Source organism: Daucus carota, chromosome 4 (assembly GCF_001625215.2).
Source record: "Daucus carota subsp. sativus chromosome 4, DH1 v3.0, whole genome shotgun sequence".
Taxonomy (NCBI): Eukaryota; Viridiplantae; Streptophyta; class Magnoliopsida; order Apiales; family Apiaceae; genus Daucus; species Daucus carota.
In genome coordinates this window covers 3,042,102-3,053,987 of record NC_030384.2, presented here as the reverse complement: position 1 = coordinate 3,053,987, position 11,886 = coordinate 3,042,102, and the positions used below count along the sequence as shown (strand labels likewise).

The following is an 11,886-nucleotide window of genomic DNA, read 5'->3' as shown; positions in this document are numbered from 1 at the left end:
TGGAGCAACTTGTGAACACCTTTAGGCAGGATGAAGTGTCGCGACCAAAACGCAACCATAGCAAAAAACACAGATTTAAGGAGTTGTAACCGGCCAGCAAGAGATAAGAGGATTGTAGTCCGAATATTTATGCGGTTAGTGATTTTTTCAATCAAAGGCATACAATCCCTAATGCAAAGCTGCTTAGAAATTAGGGGAACCCCCAAGAAGCGAAGGGGGAGGTGACCGTGAGGCATGTTAAACTCATAATCAAACCAATGTATCAAAGCACCATCACAGTTATTAAAAAAACATTGACTCTTAGCATAATTTGCAGAGAGGCCACTTACAGAAGCAAAGAGACTCATGGAATCCATGACATGTTTGATAGAGGCTTGATCCCCTCTCGAAAAGATCAAAACGTCATCAGCAAAGAACAAATGGGTGAGCTTAAGCTCCTTGCATCTCCAGTGATACATAAAGTGTGAGGGCACTAAATTAAGAATGGCAGAGAAAACGTTCATGGCTATAGAGAAAAGGTAGGGTGAGAGAGGATCACCCTGCCGTAGCCCTTTAGCACCCTTGAAGTATCCCACCGTGGCTCCATTTAATTTGACTGAGTAAGAGGTCGAGCAAACGCAACCTCTAATCCATCCAATAAAGATCTGTGGGAAGTGCATGTGTTCCATGGCTTCAAAAAGAAAGTTCCAGTCAAGCGAGTCAAAAGCTTTATTGAGATCAAGCTTGAAAGCACACTTTGGGAGACCCGTTTCATGACCATAGCCTCTAAAAAGCTCTTGGGCTAGGAGAATGTTGTCTGAAATCTGCCTTCCAGGAACAAAGGCAGACTGAGCACGATCAACGATAGAAGGCATCACAACCTTTAACCGTGAGGCAAGAATTTTGGAAATACATTTATACATGGTGGTGCACAGGGAAATTGGCCTGAAATCACGCATAGTAGTAGGGGTACGCGACTTAGGAATTAGAGCAATGAGAGTGGAATTAATACCATGGTGAAGTTGAGAAGTGGTGAAGAAATCTTTGACAGCCCTACAGAAATCTTCCCCAATAATGCTCCAAGTTGCAATGAAAAATTCCCTATTAAAGCCATCAGGCCCAAGCGCCTTATTTGGCTTTAAGCTCTTCAAAGTAGTGAAAATAAGCTCATTAGAGATGGGCTTTAACAGCTCATCAAAAAGAGAAGCATCCACAGTTGGGTATTGGAAGGAGCCCCAATCAAAATCCAATTGAGGGCTGCAGGATCCCAGAGTTTCCTTGAAAAAGGTCACAGCCGTATTGGACACATCCGAATGACCACGCACCAAGTTGCCCATACCATCTACTAACGAAAGCACTTTGTTAGAATTCCAATTGGCTCTAGTTTGATGATAGAAAAAACTATTGTTGCCATCACCAAGCTTTAACCAATTACATCTTGATTTTTGCTGAAATAGACTCTCTTCATCTTTGAGAGCCGTCTCAAGCGCCAGAATTGCACACGACTCAGCCTCCAAAAGGGAACAATTTGCATTGTCAAGAGCCAGGGCCACCTGAATTGCAGTTAGCTCCTCTCGTCTTTGCATAACAATGGTTTTGACATTACCATGATGTTTGTTGAGCTCCACCAACTTACCCCTAACACCTTTGAGTTTACGCCAAAAAACAGCCATGGGATCCCCATATAATGGCTCCCCCCAAGCTGCAGTCACCGCGTCCATAAAGCCCTCAATTTCCAACATGAAGTTAAAAAACTGGAACCCTTTTGGGATCTTCTCAAGATGCTCAGAAATACAGATAATCAAAGGAGAATGATCCATGAGGCCATGAGGTTTGACAAGAACCTGGCTAGAAGCAAACTCCAAAAGCCAGTGCTTGTTAACGAGAGCCCTGTCAAGCCTTTTGAGAACAGGATCCACAGGGCGCTTATTGGTCAAAGTGAAGAGGTCACCACTAGTTCGCAGATCAGAGAGCCCTGAATCACATACACAATCCTTAAACTGCTGCATTTCAGGAGTCCAGTGTTCCCTACCACCAAAAATCTCATTGACACTCAAGATAGTGTTAAAATCCCCACAAATACACCAAGGTGCACCCGGGTCAAAAGTGGATAGATAATCCCATAAAGGAATCCTATCACAGCCATCATTGAAAGCATAAACAAAGCTTATAAAGAAGTGCAGATTAGCAGGTTTAAAGGTGACATTACAACTCATGTACTGGGGGGAGGAGGCAACAACAATGACATCCCAAATTGTGGCATCCCACCCAATCAAGATGCGACCATTAAAATGATCCAAATGGTTAGCGACCCAAGACCAATTTTTCTTCAACTTATTAACAACCTTAGTAAGATTAGCTACTTTAACTTTAGTTTCCAATAAACCAACAAAGTTCAAGTGATTAGAATTAACAAAATTAAGAACCTCACGCTGGTGAGTTCTTTTATTCAAGCCCCTAACATTCCAGGCGGCACAATTCATTAAAAAAGATGAGGGTTAGTCACCTTACCCCGTCACCTTAGGCTTCTTTTGTTCTCAATGTGAGTAAATCCATCTTCATCCACATTCTTGCCCCTTTTTCTTGGAGAAGTCAAAGGTGGAGACACCTGTGGTGAATTAGTGAAGAAAGGTCCATTCTGGCCTTTACCATTACTCTTCTTTCTTTTATTCTTTGAAGATTCAGAAACCGTGTTTTGGGGGCATGTTGGTGGGGTGAAGGAAGCAGGAAGGGCACACACAACCTCAAACATCACAAGTTGATCAACTTCCATTTTAACAAGGGCGACATGAGCATCACTGGGGCATTCTAGGTGCGCAGCAGGCGCACTCTCGGGCACAGAGGCGCTAGGGCGCACTAGGGGCACCAGAAGGCGCATTCACAAGCGCAGAGGCACTAGGTTGCACCAAGGGCTCAGACGGGGCATCAATGGAGCATTCCAAGGGCGCAACAGGCGCGCTCTCGAGCACAGCAGCAGTAGAGCTCACCAAGGGCGCACTAGGCGCTCTCTCAGGCGCAGAGGCGCTAGGTCGCACCAAGGGCACAGACGGAGGATCAATGGGGCATTCCATGAGCACCACAGGGCTATCCTGGGGCAAAGCATCCCCAACAGGTCTAGTTGCATCCACATGCTCAGAATCGGTATCCATGACTTCAGTATCAGCCGAAGCATCAATCTCACCCTCTTCCAAAACAGCAAACTTGTTGGAGGTTCCCACGTCACTGGCAGGGGTGGTGGGTTTCACAGAGGTTTGTTTTGCAGGGGTGGTTTTCCCTACTGGGTCCATCTCCACAGGGCAACCCATAAATTCAGCCTTTTCTTTCCCCTTCTTTACTGGAGCTTTTTCTTTAGTGGGAGGCTTCACATAAGAGGGATTCTTCTCACATCTTGAGTCATAGTGCCCAAAAGCCTTGCAATAGGAACACGACTGTGGCACCGAGCTGTAGTCAATACCCACCCTTACCTTGACCACCTCACCAGAATCCTCGTCAAGAATAGGGACCCAAACAGCCTTTGGATAGGCACAGTCATACGTAATCTCAACAAGAACCCCAGCATATTTCATAGGATTCAAAGTGGCAGTTTGATTATCAAGACTGAGTGGAACACCCACAGCACTAGCAATGTGCTTTAGACCCTCCCTTGTCCAATAAGAGTGTGGCACATCCACCAATTTCACCCAAGTCGAAACTTTCTTGAGACATTTTTCTGAAAACTAGCTCCATCAGTCCAGGGAGCCAGATAAATTCTCTTGCCCCCAATTTGGATAGAACGCAAAGCCAACACTTTCTTCATCTCAGCCTCGGTTTCAAAACGAAAGGTATAATATCCCTTAGAGTTGTAATAAACATTCTTCAAACCATTATTAGACCAAAGCTTCATTGTCTACTCCTTAACATATTTAAACTGTAAACTAGCACCAACAAAGTGCCCAATACAGCTAGAAGACCATTGTTTTCGAGCCTCAATTAAAAAAGAATGGGGCAACTCAAGAGTAGCCGTCTCATCCCCATTAAGAGAGATCTTTCAAGGAGCATCTTTAAATCCATCATCAAAATGTTCTGCCTTATCTCCATAATTAACTATTTTTGACCAAGTAATCCTGGGAACACTCGAGTCTTCACAGCTAGTGGACTCAGAACCTGAACAAATTCTAAGTACCCCATTTTGAACCTCAAAACTCTTTTTTAAAGACTCCAACGAACTAGTCTTAACACACCCAAAATTATCCATATTTCTAGCATATTTAGCTGACTGAAACTTGACAAAATCAGTCATAGATAAGCCATTGTTCTCATGGAATGTACCTACATCAATCATAGTGCGTTGATGCTTGATAGCCTGGGCACGAGCTTGAAAGTCCACCACAGGCTCAGCCTCGCGCACTCCTCGAGCGCTCAAGGGCGCAGACACCGCACGCGCGCTAGAAGAGCCATCCTCGCGCACAATGCGAGCACTATCGAGCACAGGCGCACCACGCGCATTCATCGGAGAAATGCCGCGCGCAGCCTGAGTGACCTGAGCAACAGAGTCACTAGAGCTCGCAGCTTCAACAAATTCACCCAAAAGCATAGCAGCTGGCATTTGAGCATACAAATCAAAGGAAGAATGATCTTGGACATCATCCACAGCATTGGGGGCCATTAAAGGGACATTCTCATCACTGGAGGCAAGAGGCACAATATTTAAAGGCGGCGAAGCCACCTCAGGCATTTCATCGAGCACCATTGGAGCATTCACAGGCACATCTGGAGCAACAAGTCCAGGAGGCGGCAAAGGTGGAAAATCATCCATAAAAGTAACAAATCTGGAAGAAACCAAAGGTGGAATTGTAGAGAAAGTAACATTCCAGATTTTCAGAATTTGTTTATTAATATAGAAATAAGTTTTTGAATATTATTACTGGCTTTAATTGGTTTTTGTGTATAGTTGTTTCTGATAAGATGAATGGACTGTGTAGTATGAGTATAATTGTGATGTGAATTATAAGGGTTAAACTGATTATGCATTCTTCTTCTGTGATTTCGTATATTTTTAAGACCCGGATTTTTTTCAAAAATTGTTTATCGTTATGAAAGTAATTTTCTTAGAGAGAAAGGAATAAAGTTCAATATTTTATTCCAGTTTAATGTGTTTTCAAAACTTTATATTTAAATTCCGGGTTATTTTGTTATCAACACAGGGTTGTCTTTTCAAAACTATATTTCATATAATTGATTTTAAAGATTTAAAAGATTGGTATGTGATTATAATTGTTACATGGCTAAGTGTTGCATGTGAAATTGTGAGTTTAATTAGTTATGATAACTAAATGTGAATATTGGATGAATTTTAGTGTAAATTGGTTTTCTGTAATTGTTATTTATATGTGCCAGATCTGTGAGTTTAATTATTGATATTATCAGAATGAGTCATATGTTATTTAGATATTTTCTAAATGATTTATATACGGATATATGAATATCCTTTCAAAACTCATTTCGAATATTATTTCTAAAATACAGAGGTTTGTTATGCAAAAGTTAGATGATTGATATGTGAATATATGTAGTACTTGATTAAGTGATACGTGTGTAATGGTTGCGTACTTAGTTATGGTTATTTCTGAATATTATATGGATATTTGGTAAATTATATGAGGACTAGTTTTCTATTTTGATTGCTTATATATGTTGCAATCGCGAGTTTTCAATTTTTATATTCTCATAATAAAATATGGAACATTTGGGTATTTTCCTGATAATTTATGGATATTATGTGATACGTATATGAATTTTTGTGAATTTGGTGTTATCTGGTTTATTGAATTGACTGCTCATATGTTTTCGGATTTGAGATATTCCAATTTCTATATGATCGAGATAAAATATAGTTTATTTAGATATGTTCATATCGATTTTTGGATTGCTACGTGATTTTATAATCGATTTGTGAATGTAATTTTGTTTAATTATTATTTATATTAAAGTAGTTATTTAGCATTTTAAACCCCGCGGGCGTTCGGGAAAATTTCGCCAGTAGGCTATTTGGGACATTCTGAGCATTTTTCGTGTTTTAACTTTTTCAATCCGGAGCACGGTTTGCCCCGTAAATGGTCCGGTATGATTTTGTGAATATTTTTAAAGCTAATAATTATCTGGTTGTCTCGTAATGCGTGAAGCATATTCCAGGAATATTCCAAACCATATTCAAGGAATATTCCAAAGCATATTCAAGGAATATTCTCTTATCTTCCTCTATAAATATCCCTTACCAGTTTATTTCGCGCGTGCAATCATTTCGCCAGTTTCTCCGCACGAGTACCGAGAGAAAACGAACGGGTGTTCTTCGTGTTCTTCATAATCAAACAAGGATTTGAAGGCGTTATTGGAATCCGATGGAGGCGTATAAATAGTCAAAACGAAGCTCTCGACGCGTAGAATCTAGTACAATCATCCGTTTATATGCAGATTCAACAGGTGATTTTAGATTATTTTTCTAAAATTCGAATTTATCTGATTTAAATGATGAATTTTCGCAAACTTGGTTGTTTGATTGTTTTGATGATTCCATGTTGTAGTACGTGTTTTTCTCGTCGTTTTGGTATATTATATGTTGAATTTTGAGTCCAGAATCATATAGAAAACGCCGTTTGATTTCAAAATATGTGTGTTCTTCGTGTTCTTGAAGCATTCATCGGAAAGTTTAAGTTTTTGCCGGACTTTGAGTTTTAAGAAATCTGGGCAGTTTTGAAGGTCACCATAATGATCAGCTTGTTGTGGGGAGTAGTTTTACATGCTTAGTGTGGGTGGAGGATTTGAAAAACGGCCAGAACGGAGGAGTAAAGCTGCCTTCGCCGGCGAGTTTAACAGCCCAAATTCTGGCCAATTCGTCCCTTGTTTGACAAATCTGATCATATATACACGTTTATGGATGTATATACTTTAATTTTGAAGAGTTTGGATGAAGGTGGTGGCTCGTATGGTCGTTTCCGGCGAGTCTGAGGGCGGCGACGGCAAAATTGCTGTTTAGCCCCCAGTATTTTGAAGGTGATGAAGTTTTTGTACTTAGGTTTTGGAACTTACGAATTACCCCCTGTAACTTCTTAAAGTTACAGTTTATACCCCGGATGAAAACTTTCAAAAGTTTACAAAATAAACCTTTTGATTTAATTTTCTAAAATTGTTTTATTTAATTATTTTAAATTTCAAAAATAGTTTTTAATTATTTCTTTATTCAAAAATAAATCTAAATTAGTTTATTAATTAATTTTAATTAGTAATTAATTATTTTAATTGGTCAATTAATTTAATATTAATTGATTAATTATTTTAGTTAATTATTAATTGATTTTAATTGATTAATTAATTAGATTTAATTGTTCCTTTTGATTTAAAAATTCGGAAAAATAGTTTCGAGCTTTGAATCATTTCTCTAAAATATGTTTGAGGCTCGTTAATTGATTTCAAATGATTTCGGATCCGATCTTGAGCAATCGGATTTGACTATTTATTCAAAAATGGATTCTTTTACCTGTTTTAATTCTGAAAATTGTTTAAAAATTCCAGAAAATTCCCGAAAAGTCATTTTTAACCCAAGAGTTGATTTAGTATCAATTGGGGTGGGAAACCTTATGTGTAATGTGTTGTCTGCTATCTGTTTGATGTGTTATGTGCCGATAAAGGAGTTAGAAAACGGTTTTGGTCATAACTTTTGATCCGTAAGTCGGAATCAAGTGAAACGAAAGAGAGATAGAAGCTTGTGGAATCTAGTTTAATATGATGTGAAAATATGGTTGAGTATGTGATGTATATATATATATATATATATATATATATATATATATATATATATGTTATGAAATATGCAGAATGTGTTAATATGTGATCTGTGTGCCATGAATTGATGATTATGTGATACATATTCGTTTCTGATATTATAAACATAATAAATGATTTGAGTGACATGGGGTTGTGATTTGATTGATATTGAATAAGAGTATATGGATTATGAAATTCAGGATGACTGAATTGGTTGTTGGTTGGGAATAGGTTGACAGGTGGCTAGTCTTGTAAATAGACGAGGTGCTGTCAGGTTTTTAATATGATTTATATGATTATTGATTGGTAATATGCTATGTGGATTATGATTTGACTATATGATAGAGTCAAAGCATGATTACGTGTTAAGTGATATCTAATAGGTTTAAAGGGTTATATAAGGGGGTATCGATATACGTGATGTGTATGTACAATATATTGTTTAGTGATTATAGTATTGTCTTATTCTCGTTAAGGATTTGGGCGAGACGTATACGATCGAAGACATTCAGGAAGTCAAACGATGATGCAAAGCGAATGAGAAATGAATCGAAGAGACGAAGTCGTATTACGAATAGAATATATACAGAGATGGTCGGGAGGTTATGATATGCATAGATTGTGAGATGGAAAGATAAGTTTAAGCTGTGTGTGGAGTCGGATTTAAGGCAAGTTTTCCTAAATCCTTCCTCATATATATATTGCATGCTCTGATTATTCTGTCAAGATTATGGTGTTGTTTATACTGAAACCCTTCTCAAACAAACTCTTATTTCTGAGAATGAAACCCATGATTATTTTCTACTTTCAAGTTTTTGAAAAGCCAAACACCCAAATACTCTCAATTTCTATTACAAGTATTCTGATCCATTCTGTCCAATCCTCAAGATTTTAAAAATATCAGCTTTACAAATTAATTCGAAGTTCAGACCGTCATTGAAGCATGGGTTGCTCAGTGATAGTTAGAACCTAGAATGAGTTGGGATTTTCTTGATTATTCAACCCGCCATTGTCATGCTGGTTTAGCAGGCTAAATTCAGTTGCTTAGCCGATAATGGAGGATACTGAATAGTTAGGAATTTCCTGAACTATGATTTATCAAAAGACGGACTGTGGTTTATGAAATGTTGATTCTCGAAAGTTGACTTGGAATATTTCTGTTGTTGATAATGATTATGATTCTGTTTTGTTGATTAAATTGTCTATTGATTTAAATTGTTAGAATTGGATTAGTTTTTATAAAATATGTGGACCAGATTCGTGGTCAGACCAGATTCGTGGTCAATTATAGGCCAAATTGTGCCTTGGATCCAGTATAGAGAGCAGGGCTGTGTGCCATGTTCGGGGTTAGTGCGTGACTGATCAGCAGCCTAACCTTTGGTTTTTAAGTAAAAATGTGATGAATCCAATTCGACAATTCTTCTGTAAGTTTGAATTCTGATTTCATTTGCTGATAAGAATTATGAAGTTTTCAATTACATATCCTGAACTTGTGAACCCTGAGAAGATATTTCAGGACTATTGTTGCTTTTATACACTTGCTGAGCATTGTTGCTCACCCTTGCTATTCCTTTTTAACCATTACAGAAAAGCTTAGAGATGAATTGCTTGATTGAGATTGCGAGTATGGCTAAGGCTAAGCGAGGAGTCAGAGTTATAGAATATCCAGAAGACAAGTGGAATGTCCAGGGAGATTGTCAAGGTTGGTTCTAGATAGAATTGTATTGATGAGATTCAGTTGTAAGTCATAATTGAAATAGATTGACAGTGACTCTTCTTATCGAAGATGATCTGAGATTGTAAGACATTGTTTATTTATAGTGGTTGATTCTAATTTCAATACTATGACCTGGATGCGATCCTGTTTTTAGGGGGTTAAAGTGTTTTCTTTTAAATCTTTTATTAAAGTCTTCAAGTTTTAAATTCTTTGATTTTATTATTTTTTTTAGAAATACAGGTTTTCAAAAGTGTTTTACAAATGGTTTTGTGTGGTGACGTCAGAATCCAGACCCCCGGATTCTCGGGATGTCACAGTTGGTATCAGAGCAACAGGTTATAAGTTATTGAAATTAGAATACAGATTGTGGTTTTAAGTTTTATAGAGAGGAAGTGTTCAGTGACCTCATATAGAGGTATTGTGAGACTGTCTGGGGATAGTCTAGAGAGGTAATTGGAATAGAATTTAGATAGTTAATTAGGTTGAGGGTAAATGTTTAGATAGATTATGGTTCCTAAGTCTAGATACTTGGTTTCTAGTATAGGGATTGATTGAGATAGTGATTTGTGATAAGGGTCAGAGTTAGACCTAGTCAAAAGAGTATTAATAGTGAATGATTGAGTTAAGAATGATAAAGATGCATGGTTTAGAGTATTCTGACCATGTTACATATTTGAAAGTGGTTTATCGTTTTGATTGAGATGTAAAAGAATGGATGTATAATATGAGATATATTGGATTAGAAAGAGAGTTTTGTAGATAGATGAGATGTGAATGATAGAGAGTATGTGGAATTGAGTCTAGTTATCAGAAGTGATATTGTGAGTAAGATAGAACGTTAGTCTTCAACGATGACGCTTCAAGCTAACCGGGATTCATCTGCTATCAAGATGAGCCAGCTTCATTGCGAATGATAATGTCTACAAGGAAATCTTACGAGGCTATCATGAGTTAATGATGATCGATTATCGAGAACGTCGAGAAGAAGACATACATTGAACAACGATTTATGGAAGCAGAGCAGGAATTTGAGAAGACCTTGGCAATATCTTTCTTCAACAAAAGCTTATTTTAATTCTTCTCATCATCATTAAGTCCTTACTAGAATACCTTTTCTACAAAAGTTTTGATAAATGAGATTTTCTATTTCTCGAATGACGAGAGAACATTGGTATTGATTATTGATGTTGGTATTGATTCTTGGTATGTGATAAAGGCTGTTGTGAAAAGACAATGATATTTCTTGATACTTCTTGACATTCTTTGATATTATTTGATACACCTTGATATCTTCTGATATTCTTTGGTATTCCTTGAGATTCCTTGGTATCCCTTCCATTTGATTGGGATGAACAACCCTAGTTATAGGGGACACAAGGTATACCTGTCTGTGTGATAGGAGTTGGATGGGACGCCATCACTTGTGGGTGTTGTGATTACAAGAAGGTTAACAACCTTTAGTAGTGTCTAATATGGGCACGCAACACTAAGTTCGTTTGATCATATTGATCTCTCAGTCACTCTCCTATTTAAATATGACCTATTTTGAAAACATGTTGTTCCATTCTAAGTTCTTAAAGACTGATTCTAAGAATTGAACTCTGTAATTATGAAAGTTTTGATACTCTTAATTGTTTCAAAGTCAAAGGTATGCCAAGGTCGATTAAAGGTGGGGGATGATATTACGAAGTGTGTACGTTTTAGTTCTCTTCGCGGATTCTGAGGACAGAATCCTTATAAGGGGGGTAGAATGTAACATTCCAGATTTTCAGAATTTGTTTATTAATATAAAAATAAGTTTTTGAATATTATTACTGGCTTTAATTGGTTTTTGTGTATAGTTGTTTCTGATAAGATGAATGGACTGTGTAGTATGAGTATAATTGTGATGTGAATTATAAGGGTTAAACTGATTATGCATTCTTCTTCTGTGATTTCGTATATTTTTACGACCCGGATTTTTTTCAAAAATTGTTTATCGTTATGAAAGTAATTTTCTTAGAGAGAAAGGAATAAAGTTCAATATTTTATTCCAGTTTAATGTGTTTTCAAAACTTTATATTTAAATTCCGGGTTATTTTGTTATCAACACAGGGTTGTCTTTTCAAAACTATATTTCATATAATTGATTTTAAAGATTTAAAAGATTGGTATGTGATTATAATTGTTACATGGCTAAGTGTTGCATGTGAAATTGTGAGTTTAATTAGTTATGATAACTAAATGTGAATATTGGATGAATTTTAGTGTAAATTGGTTTTCTGTAATTGTTATTTATATGTGCCAGATCTGTGAGTTTAATTATTGATATTATCAGAATGAGTCATGTGTTATTTAGATATTTTCTAAATGATTTATATACGGATATATGAATATCCTTTCAAAACTCA

General features: G+C 37.1%; 1 long non-coding RNA gene across 1 annotated transcript; it reads left to right on the top strand.

Moving 5' to 3' along the window:
- The first annotated feature begins 8,997 nt into the window (after positions 1-8,997).
- LOC135151956 (uncharacterized) lies at positions 8,998-9,613 on the top strand. The gene is made up of 2 exons (XR_010290939.1): positions 8,998-9,203; positions 9,367-9,613. It is a non-coding gene; the product is annotated as an uncharacterized LOC135151956 (long non-coding RNA).
- Positions 9,614-11,886: the final 2,273 nt, after the last annotated feature.